Below are 13,961 nucleotides of genomic sequence, written 5' to 3' on the forward strand. Positions count from 1 at the left end.
TTGCATTTTAAAATGGAAGAGTTTCTGAAATTTTTCACAAAACAGTTTTGAAAAATTTGAAGTTTTGTTTTTTCTGCTGTCTTTTCCTTATTCCCCTCTTTTTTCTTTTGACCAATGAATGCAACAGTATGAAAGATGTGCTACAAATTTAGAAGACACTTAAAAAAACAACAACCTAATCCACTCTATGAATATAGAAAGAGACTTACTTTTATCAAACATGCGTGATTTTTTTGGTAATAGCTTAATTTTAACACATCGTCTGTATGTGTGCTGTCCACCAGATTTGTTAAGATTTCTTAATTAATACAGAATTATGCACCCAGGCTTCCTAGCAAATACCATCATACTTCGAAAGCTCTCCCCTGTATTTCATGGGAGCCAAGATTTTCCGCATTAGCACCAATGAAGTTGCTCTCAGGGTTTTCTATGCAATCAATTTCCTATGAGACCAGAAACTTGATAATCAGCTGAAGAATCCACAGTATGCTTGACAGATGTAATGGTTTTTAAAATATTTTTTCTATTACCTGCCAATTTTACTTCGGGTTGCCAAAAGATTGTAACAGAGCTCCATGCACCTATTTATCTAAGTTAGTTTCCCAATACACCTTGAAAATCAGAGCAAATAAAAATGAATGGAGAAAGTATAGACTGCAAGGATATGTTGCTCTCATCTATTTGTCTCCTTAGCTTCATCTTCATGTAGGCACAGAAACACTGTGTGATCCAAATGTAAAGGAAATGGAAAGACATCAGATAGTCTTAAGCAAAACAAATTACTTTATGGAATAACCTCTATAACAAATGTGCAACACAACACCAGGAGTCTTTACATATAAAATCACTGAAATAGTTCAGTGTGTGACATAATCACTTCCACTACATTTGAAGACTTTTTGTGAAACAAGATATTATATGAAATTCTACACGGATCTCTCTTCTTTAGCTCTTTGAGTTTCTGAGAAAGAATTGAGAGATCCAACAATTAAATTTCAGATATAATGCTTGCCACTTGTACAATCCATTTTGTGGATTTTGTACATTTATTTCACCTACCACGGTAGGATCACTATAACAACAAGGCTGGAGACTACACTTTTGATGTTGTTGTGTTACAACACGTGTCCAGGGTTCAGCTAAAGAACAATTGGACTGATTTGCATTTTTTTTTGAGTGAGACTCATTCATAATGCTGTTTGACTAACAGGGAAAAAATGCATTGAAAGAGATCAAGGCTATTGAAAACTGGGCAATCCAAGGGTAGAGTCAAAGACTTGGGCTCTATAGAATGCCAGTATTTTTCCCAGCCTCCTTGTGAAGAGAGTAGCTACTGTATAGGACTTTTGACTAGCTTGACATTAGCTGAGAAAATAAGCTCCTATCTTCCAAGCTGATGAAGACATATGGCCAAATTCTGACTTCTGTGCGCAACCCATCACAGGTGTGTAGATTAAACACAGCTACATCGAGAAATAGTTACATTGCAAATGATTTAAGTTCAAAAGAGATTCATTCTCTGTCTGTAAGTCTCTCCACAATTAATTTATTTTGATTTAAAAATAACTCAAGAGCCACCTATCCAAAGGTTCTAGGTACCCTAAAACATTAACAACAAAATTTAAATCTCAGCAGCATTAAAATGGTCATTTTAGCAGCAACTCAGCTAACCTGGCTTTTTCAACCCTTTTTCATCTAAGAAGCAGACCCTCAGCCCTTTCCAAGAGTCCCGTCAGACAGATGTCATTTGCAGCATGCCTGGAAGGTCATCAAATCCAGACTATTTCAGGCCAATGTACATGTATCCAGCAAGGCCCAAACCCCGACTCCAGCACATAGCCTGAGCAACTGGACTGTGTAATGGGAAATTCCTAAGAGGTGTGGAGCAGAGGTGAAAGTAAGCCACTATGGTCCAATACTGCGTATCAGCAAGAGCCGGTACACAGCTGACAGTACCGGCAGGGGGCAGCTTCCCCAGGCTGGCAATTTAAAAGGGCTCCCAGGCTCCCGTCTGCCACCGCAGCTACCGGTAACATGAGGCTCCAGCCCTGGGGTAGTGGTGGTGGCTGGGAGCCCCGGGCCCTTTAAATCACCACCAGAGCCCCGCTACCGGAACCCTGGTGGAGTGGCAGCAGCTGGGGCCCTGGCTGTTTAAATCACCGCCAGAGCCCCGGGGCTCCCGGTTACTGCCGCAGCTACTGCTACCATGGGGCTCTGGCGGTGATTTAAAGGTCCCAGGGTTACCGACTCCCGCTACAGCAGCCGGAGCCCCAGACCCTTTAAATTGCTGCCGGAGCCCCAGGATAGCTGGGGCAATTGAAAGGGCCCGGGGATTTAAAGGCCCCACCCTTTCCACCTGAGGCCACTCCCCTTCTGCCTGAGGCCACGCCCCCTTGGTCTGGACCTTGGTCATGCGTACCCATAGGTCCCTTAAGTTTCTTTCAGCCCTGGTGAGGAGGAAAAGCAGTCTCCTTCCTCCTCAGCTATCCCAGGTTCTAGATCAGAAGCCAGACTATTCTGCAGTTGCTGCTCCGTCCTCTGTGGTGCACAAGAGATGTGTATTTCTTGTATGGGCTTCCCAAACTCAGCACTTCCAGCACAATAGCACTTTGTATAAGGAAGAAGCTAGGGATGTGGGACACATTAGAGAACTTTTATATCATATTCTTTTATTTCACTTATGTACAGCTATGTTTGTATGCCTGGCTCTGCATTAACATACAGTAACACAGGCCCAGGTATGGGTATACCTATACAACTTGCCTGCACAGTGATGAAGGAGAAGGAGAGCTCAATGCCTCCAACCAATGGAAGGGCATGACTCTTAGTTATTATTAATACTAATGCTATTAGTACAATACCTAGCACTGGCATGGTGCCTTCCTTTCATGGCTCTGAAAGCGCTTCAAAATCAGTGATAATCTTTACAATATCTCAGAGAAAGAGATGAGGTTTAATATCCCCATTTTGCAGACAAAGCAACTTGAGTGGAGTATCCTAAAGTCACACAGGAAGTCTGGGAGCTTAAGTTATTACACCATGCTTCCTCTCTAAAGCAAATAATTCCCAGATGTCATGATTAAAAATAATAAAAAAATTGTACAGTGCCTAGCAACCCCAATTACGACTACAGCCCCGTTGTACACATACATATAATAGACAGTCCCTGGCCAAAAGAGCTTTTGACCTTAATAGACAAGACAGAGGGTGGGACAAAGGAAGTGCTATTAGCCCATTTTATAGACAGAACTGAGACACAGATTAACTTACTTGCCAGAAGTGGGAATTTAAATCAGGTTTACAGAGGTGCAGCCCAGTGCTTCAACCACAAGTCCATCCTGTGACAAGATTATGTAATTTTAAAATATTAATATTAATATTTTATTAATACCCTATACACTTTCGGAGCCCCAAAATATGTGGAGAAAACAGCACTTCCAGTCTCTGTGTCTACAAATGCTGATCACTTGTGTGCCAGCAGTCACTTCCTCTGCCATGCAGACTAAGATTCGGACTGCTGAAAAACAGGGACAGGTTCTTTTAAACTAATCATTCCACAAAAACCTGTTTTCTTTTTTGTGAAATAGTGATTAGTTTAAAGCAACCTTCCCTGTTTCCAGCAATGTCTGTTTCCATGACAGCAGGAGCAGCAGCCAGCAGCTTCGTTATCAGAAGAACTAATACATTTCAGAGACAGACTGCTAGAAATTACATTTTTTCCCCCAAATTCACCTTCAGACCTGAAAGAGCCAACAGGCATCTGAAGTCTATAGCAGCTTAAGTTTGACTGTTAAAGGGTTTTCCTTTAATTTATTTTATTTATCTAGGTATAACGGTTTGATATAGCTTAAAATGTAAGTGACTAACAATTGCTGACGCATGTGTCTAGACTGTGGTGGAACCTGCTCTATCTAGTTAGATGCCTAACCTGCTATAACCTGCTTCCATAGGGCTACACTGTCATTTAACGACAGCCTGTAGCAGCAGGTGAGATGTACCATCTCAAGGGGAGGAATGCATGCAGCTCAGGAGACACAGTTCTTCCCCAGTTCTCTGCAGGGATGATACACAAGCTGAGATGCACATGTCACAGTGGTGGGAACAATGCTGAGGAGAAGTAGGGCCATGGATTCACCCTTGCCCCAGTGAAATATGCAGAGGCTGGATATTTGTTGCTGCTAAAGTTCCCTGGTTCTTGTGTGACAAAACCGCTTTTGATCAGCAAAGTCCTTAAGCACTTGCTTAAATCCCATTGACTTTTACAGGACCTAAGAATATGCTTGAAGCTAAGTGTGTGCCTAAGTGTTCTGATGAATAAGGGTGGTTTGTATGAATCAAGGCCCAGGAGCATAAGGAACATGATTATGCAGGAGCACAAGGAGGTAGCAAAGGCCCATTATAGCATATCCCATCTCTTTTTGCATATAGGCAAAAATCTAGCCTTTCACATCAAAGATTTGTCAGACCTTTCTCCACCACATATGCAAACAATTTAATCCAGATCTCCCAAGAGGTATTACACTAATGTGTTTTACAGATTTCAGAGGGAAGATTTATAGCATGTGCATTTTGAACTAAATTAGGCCTTTCAGCACTACGATGCTCAAATTTGTATAATCTCAGACACCTAAAATTATTTTTATTACCTCTTTAGTATATTCCAGATTGAATCACTTTTTGGGTGTGCATTTTGTTACTAGGCTATTGATTCAGTGGTTAACAAATTGATTTTGTGTACTATTATAACTGATTGAGTGGTATTTACAATGCCATGAAAAGCAACAGGAGAAAAACAGGGTCTCATAAGTTCTGAATTAACTGCAAAACCTAGGCATTATCCCTTGTGCCATCTTAATTATCTTAATGTCAACCTGTATTACAGCAGATTGTAATGTATTTTGTGTGTATATCCAGGGGTATCAATAATATTTCAATACTTAGGAGAAACTAAAAGCACTTTTCAGATGTCTAAATGGGAGGTACAAGGAATCTCTCTAGATAAAGTAACAAAATGGGGACAGTTCCATATGAGAATTCAGTACTAAGCAGGCCTCATGCTAAATTCTAGTAACCTGTTTGCCAGGAATGAACAAACTATCATTTGTCATCATATCAAAGGTGATGAAATAAACTTTGGCTATGTCTACATTACCACTTATGTCAGTATAATTTATGTTGCTCGTGGTTGTGTAAAAACCACTCCCCCAACATAAGCACCGGTGTAGACAGTGCTGTGTCGGTGGGAGAAGCTCTCCTACCACTGCTCATGGGGGCTGGAGTAATTAAACTGACTGGAGAGCTCTCTCCCGTCAGCTTAGAGCAGCCACATTGGAGAGCTTGCAGCTGCAGCAGTGCACCGATGCAGCTGTGCTGCTGTACGCGCTCTAGTGTAGCCGTAGACTTTGTGCCTGGGCTAGACCATTTTCATACTACTTTTGTCAGGCAGTCCTAAGTGAGGAAGGCAGGCATAACTGCTACTCTTTTCTGAAAACCTCCACAGCCGGTCCTCAGCTCTGTTGCTGTGGTCATGCTACCCTTCATTGCTGAACACCCAAGAGACCTCTCTAGCCAGTAAATAACTATTTGTCAGGCCCCAGTCACCCACTATTCCTTGCAGTACATTTGACTCACCAACTAATCTTGTTGTCTGTCTGATCACTCTATAGTGAATGCTCTGCTTATTGAGTTACCAGCTGTTAAGTTAATTGCTCAAGTGATTCTTTCTTCAGTACCATGATTGCTTGTTTTATGTCCACCTCTGATCACTCCATCAGGTCCCTCAACCCAGCCCCATCCCAACTATCATCTCTTTCATCTCTTCTTTATCTTTTCCCCTTATGCTCTTATACTTCTCTGGCTTGTTCCCCACAAATACAAGCATGATCTGGTATCCCTCCCCCTAAAAATTTGACCCATAATACCTTCCTCTCCTGGCTCCATGACAACCACATTGTGTCCTCCTGTCAATATAGAATGCAGCAACAAAGATGAACTTCCTTGATGGTTGACTTGACTATGTCACCCCTTTTTGAATCTTTCCAGTAATTCCTCCTCTACTGCATCAATTTCAAGTTTGTCTTTGCATTTAGGCCCTTTACAACTCTGTTCCTCCTTACTTAGCCACATCTTGCATTCTTATACCCTTCCCTATGCCATGGACACGAGCCACAATGACCCTTTTCTCCACTTCTCCTACAATGGTCTCAGCACTTCCACACCACTGCCCCATGAGTAGAACTCTTTCCGTGAGAAACTCTGTAAGGGTCATTGCCCTCTCCCCATTCAAATCCTTCTTAAAAACCTAATTCCATTGCAGTGCCTATAGGAAATTAGCCAATTAATAATAGTTAGGGAGAGGTCTAGACTACAAGCATATGTCAGTCATTCTCATCACCACTTTCCCTACATGTTATGCCTAGGTCTTCCATCCTTCATGTATTTGTGAACTCTTGTAAGGATGTTTGCTTTGTCTATACAGTTTGATGTAGTGAAAATGATGTTAAAACTGTAAGCTGCCACTTGAAATTTCAGAGTCTCTTCCTGGTCCTGCATGAAGGCTAGAGGGCTCTTTAGGAAAGCTTGTGATCAGGACCTAACAGCAGTCAGTCTTCAGAAAGAAATACTACAGTAAGCTGGTTTCAGAGTAACAGCCATGTTAGTCTGTATTCGCAAAAAGAAGAGGAGTACTTGTGGCACCTTAGAGACTAACCAATTTATTTGAGCATAAGCTTTCGTGAGCTACAGCTCACTTCATCGGATGCATACTGTGGAAAATACAGAAGATGTTCTTATACATATTCACTCTCCTTACAATGTGTATGATAATCAAGTTGGGCCATTTCCAGCACAAATCCAGGTTTTCTCCCCACCCCCCACAACAAACCCACTCTCCTGTGGTGAGTTGTGCCTCTATTTTAGTGAGCAGCCTTCTTGGTCTCTCTGTTTTGGAGTTCTTATGCATTATCATTTTTAATTCTAAGAAATAAAGTAGTGTTACTTTGCAACCTTCTAGCAAGAGGTTTTGGGGTTTCTTTTGGTCTAACTTCTGCTTATATGCTGTGAACATGACATATAGCCCCATGTACATTCTGGCCATAATAAATACTAAGCCCTGGTCTACATTTGAGGGGAGGGTGAGGGGGGAGAATTGATCTAAGTTACACAACTTCAGCTACGTGAATAACGTAGCTGAAATCGACTTACCATGGTGCCTTCACCATGGTGAGTCAGCTGCTGCTGCTCCCCCTATCAACGCTGCCTGCGCCTCTTGTGGCTCTGGAGTACAGGAGTCGACGGGAGAGTGCTCAGGGGTCGATTTATCACATCTAGACTAGACATGATAAATTGATCCCTGCTGGATCGATCGCTGCCCGCCGATCCGGCGGGTAGTGAAGACATACACGAAGTTATGGGACTTTGTATTGCAGTATGAGCTACAAGCTCCAGTCATGGACCAGTACTCCATTCTGCTAAGCACTGTACAAACACAGAACAAAAAGATGCTTCCTGCCCCAAAGAGCAGATAGCTGAAATAATGGGTACAATAATAATAAAAGCAGTTCATCAGTAGATGCCATCGGATCATGGGGATAAGTGTTTTTAAAAAGGTAATTGCTTCATTCTATTAGAAAAAGAAACAAAACAAAATAAAATAGAATGAAAGACCCAGAGCAGGGTTTCTAAAAGAGGGAAGCTGCCCTCTCTGGAATTTTGTCTTAATAGTTCAATAATTTAAAAATAATTGGATTCAGGTTCCTTATTTAAATCACTAAATTAAAATTAGTACATATACTATAGGAGTTTTGTCCATTTAAAATAGCTAAGGCCAATTGGGTGCCTTTTTGAGGATCAACCTTTATTTGAACCTTTATTGGTCCATTTTAAAAGGCCTGCTGAAGGCGGTATACTTATGAGAGCATGAGAGAGCAATAAAGAAGGTGGTGGCATGAGACAGCTTGTTATTGCCTAATCTAATCAATTAGATGGACTAATGAGACCTGCAGAAAGACTGATGTGGGGCAGAAGGCTGGTATATGGCTTGTAAAGCCCTTTGAGGGATACAGCAGCTAACTTTTAAACCACCAGAGAGGTTAAGAATCTGTCTCATTTTCCTAGCCTCATACTGCATTATCTGCATATTCATCTGTTTAGGGATTATACATACAGTTAGCAAGGACTCAAAGAAGCCAAAGCCATCTATATGCCATTTACATAAAGTATATATAGCACCTCTACAGCAGCAAACTCCATTTAATTAACCTTTAATAAAATGACTGTAGAGAGTATGTGCTAAACAGGAATAATTATAATTCATTTTACAACCATAATCTTCTCAGGTTTAGACATTAAAAGAACAATAAAAATGCTGAAAGGGTATTGTCTCCAGTCAATAAGCAGCATGCAATTCAGTCAACTTGCTTAAACTTTGTGGAACAGTCTAGAGTTTTAATAAACTGAAGTGTCTGTGCAGCTGCTATTAATTTTGGAGGCAATCTACATTCAAACACTCGTGCCAATATTTTTCTGAAAAATGCAGTATTTAGATATTTTACAGTGTTTTTTCCAAGCTGGACTTTTGCTACCCACCCTAAATTACCAGGGCAGCCCTATTTGCAATGGCAGAATAGCTGTGGCAGGAGGCGGCATACAAGTCACCTAGATGGTCACATCCACTCAAATATCCACCCTCTCAGGCATGGAGCATGCAGCAACCCGTTGCCTGCACCCTCAAGCCTAGGCCTTGGAGCAGGGCCCAAGGGAGGCGTTGGGAGCATGCTGCTGAGCTGGTGGTTGGCCCTCCTCACCCCACCTGGCAGTGGAGGGGGATGACTGGCACCTTTACTCATGTATTTACACTGAATACATTTAATCAAAAATGATGTTTATGTTATGGCCACCCTAATGGGCAATGCACCAAGAAATGAACCACCACCACAGGAGCTAAAAGTATGAGTACCCACAGCTAAAGCTCTGAAGCTGAGGGCTTTAACAATTCATCCTCTATGGATTGGCGCAGAGGATAACCTACAGACACCAGTGGGTTACACTAACAATCGTAGAAATGTCAGTGTAGCAATTCACTAAGTCATATTCAGAGCCCAGCACCTCAACCCCAGTACCCTTGGGGATTGTGCTGGAGTGTGGGTGGGAAGCAGTTGCTTGGAGGCAGGGTGTCTGAAGCGGTATACCAGGCTGGTTGTACTTCTCATCTCCCCGGTCCTCTGTCCTTGCCTGACAACCCAGTGCTCAGTGCTGAGACAGTGCAGCTTGCCAGCTCCACAGCTTCACACAAGGATTATTCCCCTATACCAGAGCTGGGCTGTGTGTGTGTGTATGTGTGAATGGATTGAAAGAGATCCACTGTGGATGAGCTTGGGGACGCAATAGGGTGGAATTGATTGCTGCAGGAGGGGGTGATAGTCGCTCCTTCTGAGTCCCCTTTGTCCCACCTTTTTGTGTTTTGCTGATGAGTGGGGTGAGATCCAGCCTGCACCTCATTGGGAGCCATTTAAAAGGCTGTTTCAGTCTGTGGGGTTCAAGATTAGAAAAGGCTTTGAGCAGTTGATATAAAAAAGTAAGTGGGCATGGCTTCCTACAGCCCAGAGCCCAGGGTGAGAATTGGCTGAAAAGACCTCCCCATCTCTTTCCCAGAAGCCTTCAGAATCTCTGTACTCTTGCCTCATTATTGTTTAGGATACCAAATGAATCACTCACTGCAGCTCCTATTGCCTCAGAAGGACTTGCTACCATTTTACTCCCAGCAGCAGGTATGTTTGACAGGATGTAATCTCCTGCTTTCCAGTTATAGCATGGGACCCATCTACCCCATCAGAAACATTCAGCCAACTCATTACTGTGTGTCCTCTAAAATGAAAACACAAACACATTCTATGTTTGTTATCCATCAACGTTTATCACCAATGCAAATGTTCATTGGGATAGCTCATTGCTCACTGCTATATGTGAGCATTAGAATAAGAATTCACACTTAGCCCTAGAAGTATATACATTTATCTCATTATATTTCACTACTGTAGCAAATGCAGTAGACTCAAGAAAACTTTAAGTACTTTATTAGTCATTAAAGGAGTTTTAGGGTGCCCCCAAAAACATGGGATATCTGCTAGCCCAACTTTTTCTTGTGTCAGCCAGTTAAATAATTGGGAATTTGATAGTAAGTAGAGTATTACAATATTCCATTTTGTAATATTACCAGAATAGCAGCAATAACTGGTGAATTAGAACAGCCTACAGTAGTTAGAAGGTTTGATAATGCTTCACTTGCAGATGATGACGATGACAGGTGTGTGACATTTTCAAAGAATCTAGGTATGTTGCTCTAATTATTTTACATTATAATTAATAAGATCAGTTTTCCTTTAGCTACTAATGCAGTGCATCATGAGCAGTGTGAATGTGTTTATGCTCAGTTAGAATGGTAGCTAATGTTTAAGTGCATATTTTGGGTGGACCTAAGTATTAAGTTGCCAGCTCCTGATACACTGGAGCAACTTTTTAAAGCCCCACGGGATCTGACTGACAGAGAAAGGTTAACTGCTTGAAATGGAAGAGTATGACTGGCAGATATGACTAACAGGTCACATATGGATATTAGCACATTGGAGCAGAGGGAATGGGAGCCTGAAACTTTTCATGCATGAGGACAAAGTTTGCAATAACTTTACTAAGGTTATGTTTACACTGCAGTTGGGAACATGCTTCCCAGATGGGATGGACAGACAAGCGCTAGCTAGTATTCTGAAAGCAGTGTAGCTAGGGGTAGTATGTGCAGTAGCTTGGGCTAACTGCTTGAGTATAAACCCACCGGGACCTCAAAGTATGCTGAGGCTAGCCCCAGTTACTGCCCACACTACCAGGGCTACATGGCTATTTTTAGCATGCTGGCTTGAGCAGAGCTAGTGCTCTCTGCCTACTCAAGCTGGGAAGCATGCTCCCAGTTGCAGTGTAGACATACTCTACAGGGCCAGCCCAGACTTTGGTTTCTGCCTTGCCTGAAAGTGAATGTTTTGAGATGTGTAAATATGAGTTCACTAGGTTTTTTTTAACCTCTCCTCCCCCACCCCCATCACCCAAAACACACACACAGTTCTTACACCAAAATGGGGCTAGGAGTAGGGAGACAAAATTTAGGATGGAAATAGCTGTCGCTGAGAAGTGCCTTTGAGCGCTCTAGTGAAAGCTTTCTTTTGACTGAGTTATCAGCCTTTGAAAGACCATATAATTGGGACAATTGTTAGCATTGTTAAGCCACATTCAGAAGGAATATAGCTTGCACAGAACATGTATTTATGGCTAACTCAGCTGCACTGTGGAAAAAATAAGTGACATATAGAGTGAATGAAGGATTTGGTTTCTCTCACATGAACAACAAGAAGATGGTTCCTCATCATAGTTCACATTCTAAGGATTAGATTATGGCTTTTAAGTCACTGGCCACGCACCTCTCCTCCCAGAGGAATTCTAGCTGACTCAGCCAGAATTCTTTCTGGGGCTCTAGAGCAGTGAATGGTGGAGAGGTTGCTCCACCATTCATAGAGAAACTGTAGCATGTGCCTCGTTAATTACCAGGATGTATTGTGTATTCAGTCCCTGTCCTCACCTCAAACATTTTTTTGTTCTCTTCCCTGAGCTTACTTCTATTAGCTGGGAGCAATGCTGCTGTTCCCTGGTGTGACCACTCCCCAGTGTTCTTCCCCTGTCCAGTGGCCTAGAATGAGGGTGAAAGCTCTTTGAGAATTAATGCTGGACCAGATACATTGTACCCCTAAAGGCCAAATTTATAATGCTTTATGCAGTAAACTGATCTCATCCAATGTCCTAGCATTATATAATATGACAAGAATTCCACAGGGCTGAAATGTTTTCAGTTATCTCATTTAGTGTGACTTAAATAAGGTTAAAGCATCTCATACTGCTCTATTAAAGTGATCATTTTGCATTAACATAATAGTTACTAACAATTTTGAATTTAATCTGTAGAAAGGTAGAGACTATATGAAGCAAATATATACAGTGTAATACTCTTAGCAGTATTTCTCAACATTATTCTTGGTATCTACCTAGAGGACCACATTATAGATCAAATTCTGCCCATTACCGTGCTCCTGCAACTCCCTTGAGATCTGACTAATGGCATCTAGCAGTAATATTATACATTTCACAAAGATCTTGATAGCTGAGAATTTTACAGGGTACTTGTGGCAATATACAATAAAATTCTTTGTGACTGGCAGCACCAGAGCTAGGCAAACTGTTTGCCGTGGACAGTTTATTGGATTAATTTAGCTCTTTTCTCTTTGTGGATTACTTGTGAACCAACTTCAGTTATTTTTTACAAGTTATTCAACCAATGCTTCATGCAAAAACATTTCAATGTAGCGGAGTGGTCACCCCACTCCGGCTCAGAAAGGGTTAAAAGCCAGCCCAATACAAAAAGGCTGATTGGGAAGGCAGCCACAGCAGGGAGACAGCTGGCCCTATAAAAGAGCAGTGAGCTAAGAGCTGGGTCAGTCTCTCTCTAGCTTTGGAGAGAGATAGACCTAGCTGCCTGAAGGACCAAAGGGTATAGTGGAGAGAGCAGTGCTGGGGAGCTCAGGCCTGGTGACCTCCCAGGCTGCGGCCTGACAGGAAGGCCTAGAGAGGTACTGGGCTGCAGAGAAAGGCAGCAGGTCCAAACCTCTCTTGCCAGTGATGAGTGGCCATTACACTGCAGCCTGCCCCAGTGAACAGGGGCTAGATGATGACTGTCAGTAGCCACTGAGGTGGGGTTGGGGGTTCCCCTGGGAGGGGGGACCAGAGAACCCCAGGGTAAGGGTCACTGGTGTCTGGGAGGGACATGGGGGGGCCTAAGGCAGGTGAGCCACCGGCCAGCAAAGAGTGCTCTGAGCTGGAATTGAGCTAATCCCAGGACAATCAGCAGGAAACGTCGTGCCAGTGAGTCTCACTTTGCTGCACTAGGGATCATTTGTAAGTTATTTACTGCCATTGCTGCTCCATTATTCATTATTTGCACTGTATGATTTGTCAAGTAAGTCACATAGCAAGACTGCCGCTCCCTGAGTGGGTGAATGAAATTGTTATCAGAAGCCCATAAAGACACTTATTCACATGAAGAAAAGGAGTACTTGTGGCGCCTTAGAGACTAACCAATTTATTTGAGCATAAGCTTTCATGAGCTACAGCTCACTTCATCGGATGCATACTATGGAAAGTGTAGAAGATCTTTTTATATATACACAAAGCATGAAAAAATACCTCCTCCCACCCCACTCTCCTGCTGGTAATATCTAAAGTGATCACTCTCCTTACAATGTGTATGATAATCAAGGTGGGCCATTTCCACCACAAATCCAGGGTTTAACAAGAACGTTGGGGGGGGGGGTAGGAAAAAACAAGGGGAAATAGGTTACCTTGCATAATGACTTAGCCACTCCCAGTCTCTATTCAAGCTTAAGTTAATTGTATCCAATTTGCAAATGAATTCCAATTCAACAGTTTCTCGCTGGAGTCTGGATTTGAAGTTTTTTTGTTGTAATATCGAAACTTTCATGTCTGTAATCGCGTGACCAGAGAGATTGAAGTGTTCTCCGACTGGTTTATGAATGTTATAATTCTTGACATCTGATTTGTGTCCATTTATTCTTTTACGTAGAGACTGTCCAGTTTGAGCAATGTACATGGCAGAGGGGCATTGCTGGCACATGATGGCATATATCACATTGGCAGGTGAATGAGCCTCTGATAGTGTGGCTGATGTTATTAGGCCATGTGATGGTATCCCCTGAATAGATATGTGGGCACAGTTGGCAATGGGCTTTGTTGCAAGGATAGGTTCCTGGGTTAGTGGTTCTGTTGTGTGGTATGTGGTTGCTGGTGAGTATTTGCTTCAGGTTGGGGGGCTGTCTGTAGGGAAGGACTGGCCTGTCTCCCAAGATCTGTGA

The 13,961-nt window shown here is 42.4% G+C and overlaps 1 protein-coding gene across 4 annotated transcripts in view; it reads right to left on the reverse strand.

Moving 5' to 3' along the window:
* Positions 1 to 13,961, reverse strand: part of LOC144263186 (uncharacterized) — a 289,824-nt gene that overhangs the window by 95,092 nt on the left and 180,771 nt on the right. For 2 of the 4 annotated variants that reach the window (XR_013345759.1, XR_013345757.1), the window contains exon 6: positions 3,271 to 3,338. The exons of the other annotated variants lie outside the window; for them this stretch is intronic. The gene's annotated coding sequence lies outside the window, so the exon portion shown is untranslated. The remainder of the gene's footprint in view (positions 1 to 3,270; positions 3,339 to 13,961) is intronic. 4 annotated transcript variants of the gene reach the window in all.

This window comes from Eretmochelys imbricata, chromosome 3, assembly GCF_965152235.1.
Source record: "Eretmochelys imbricata isolate rEreImb1 chromosome 3, rEreImb1.hap1, whole genome shotgun sequence".
Taxonomy (NCBI): domain Eukaryota; kingdom Metazoa; phylum Chordata; order Testudines; family Cheloniidae; genus Eretmochelys; species Eretmochelys imbricata.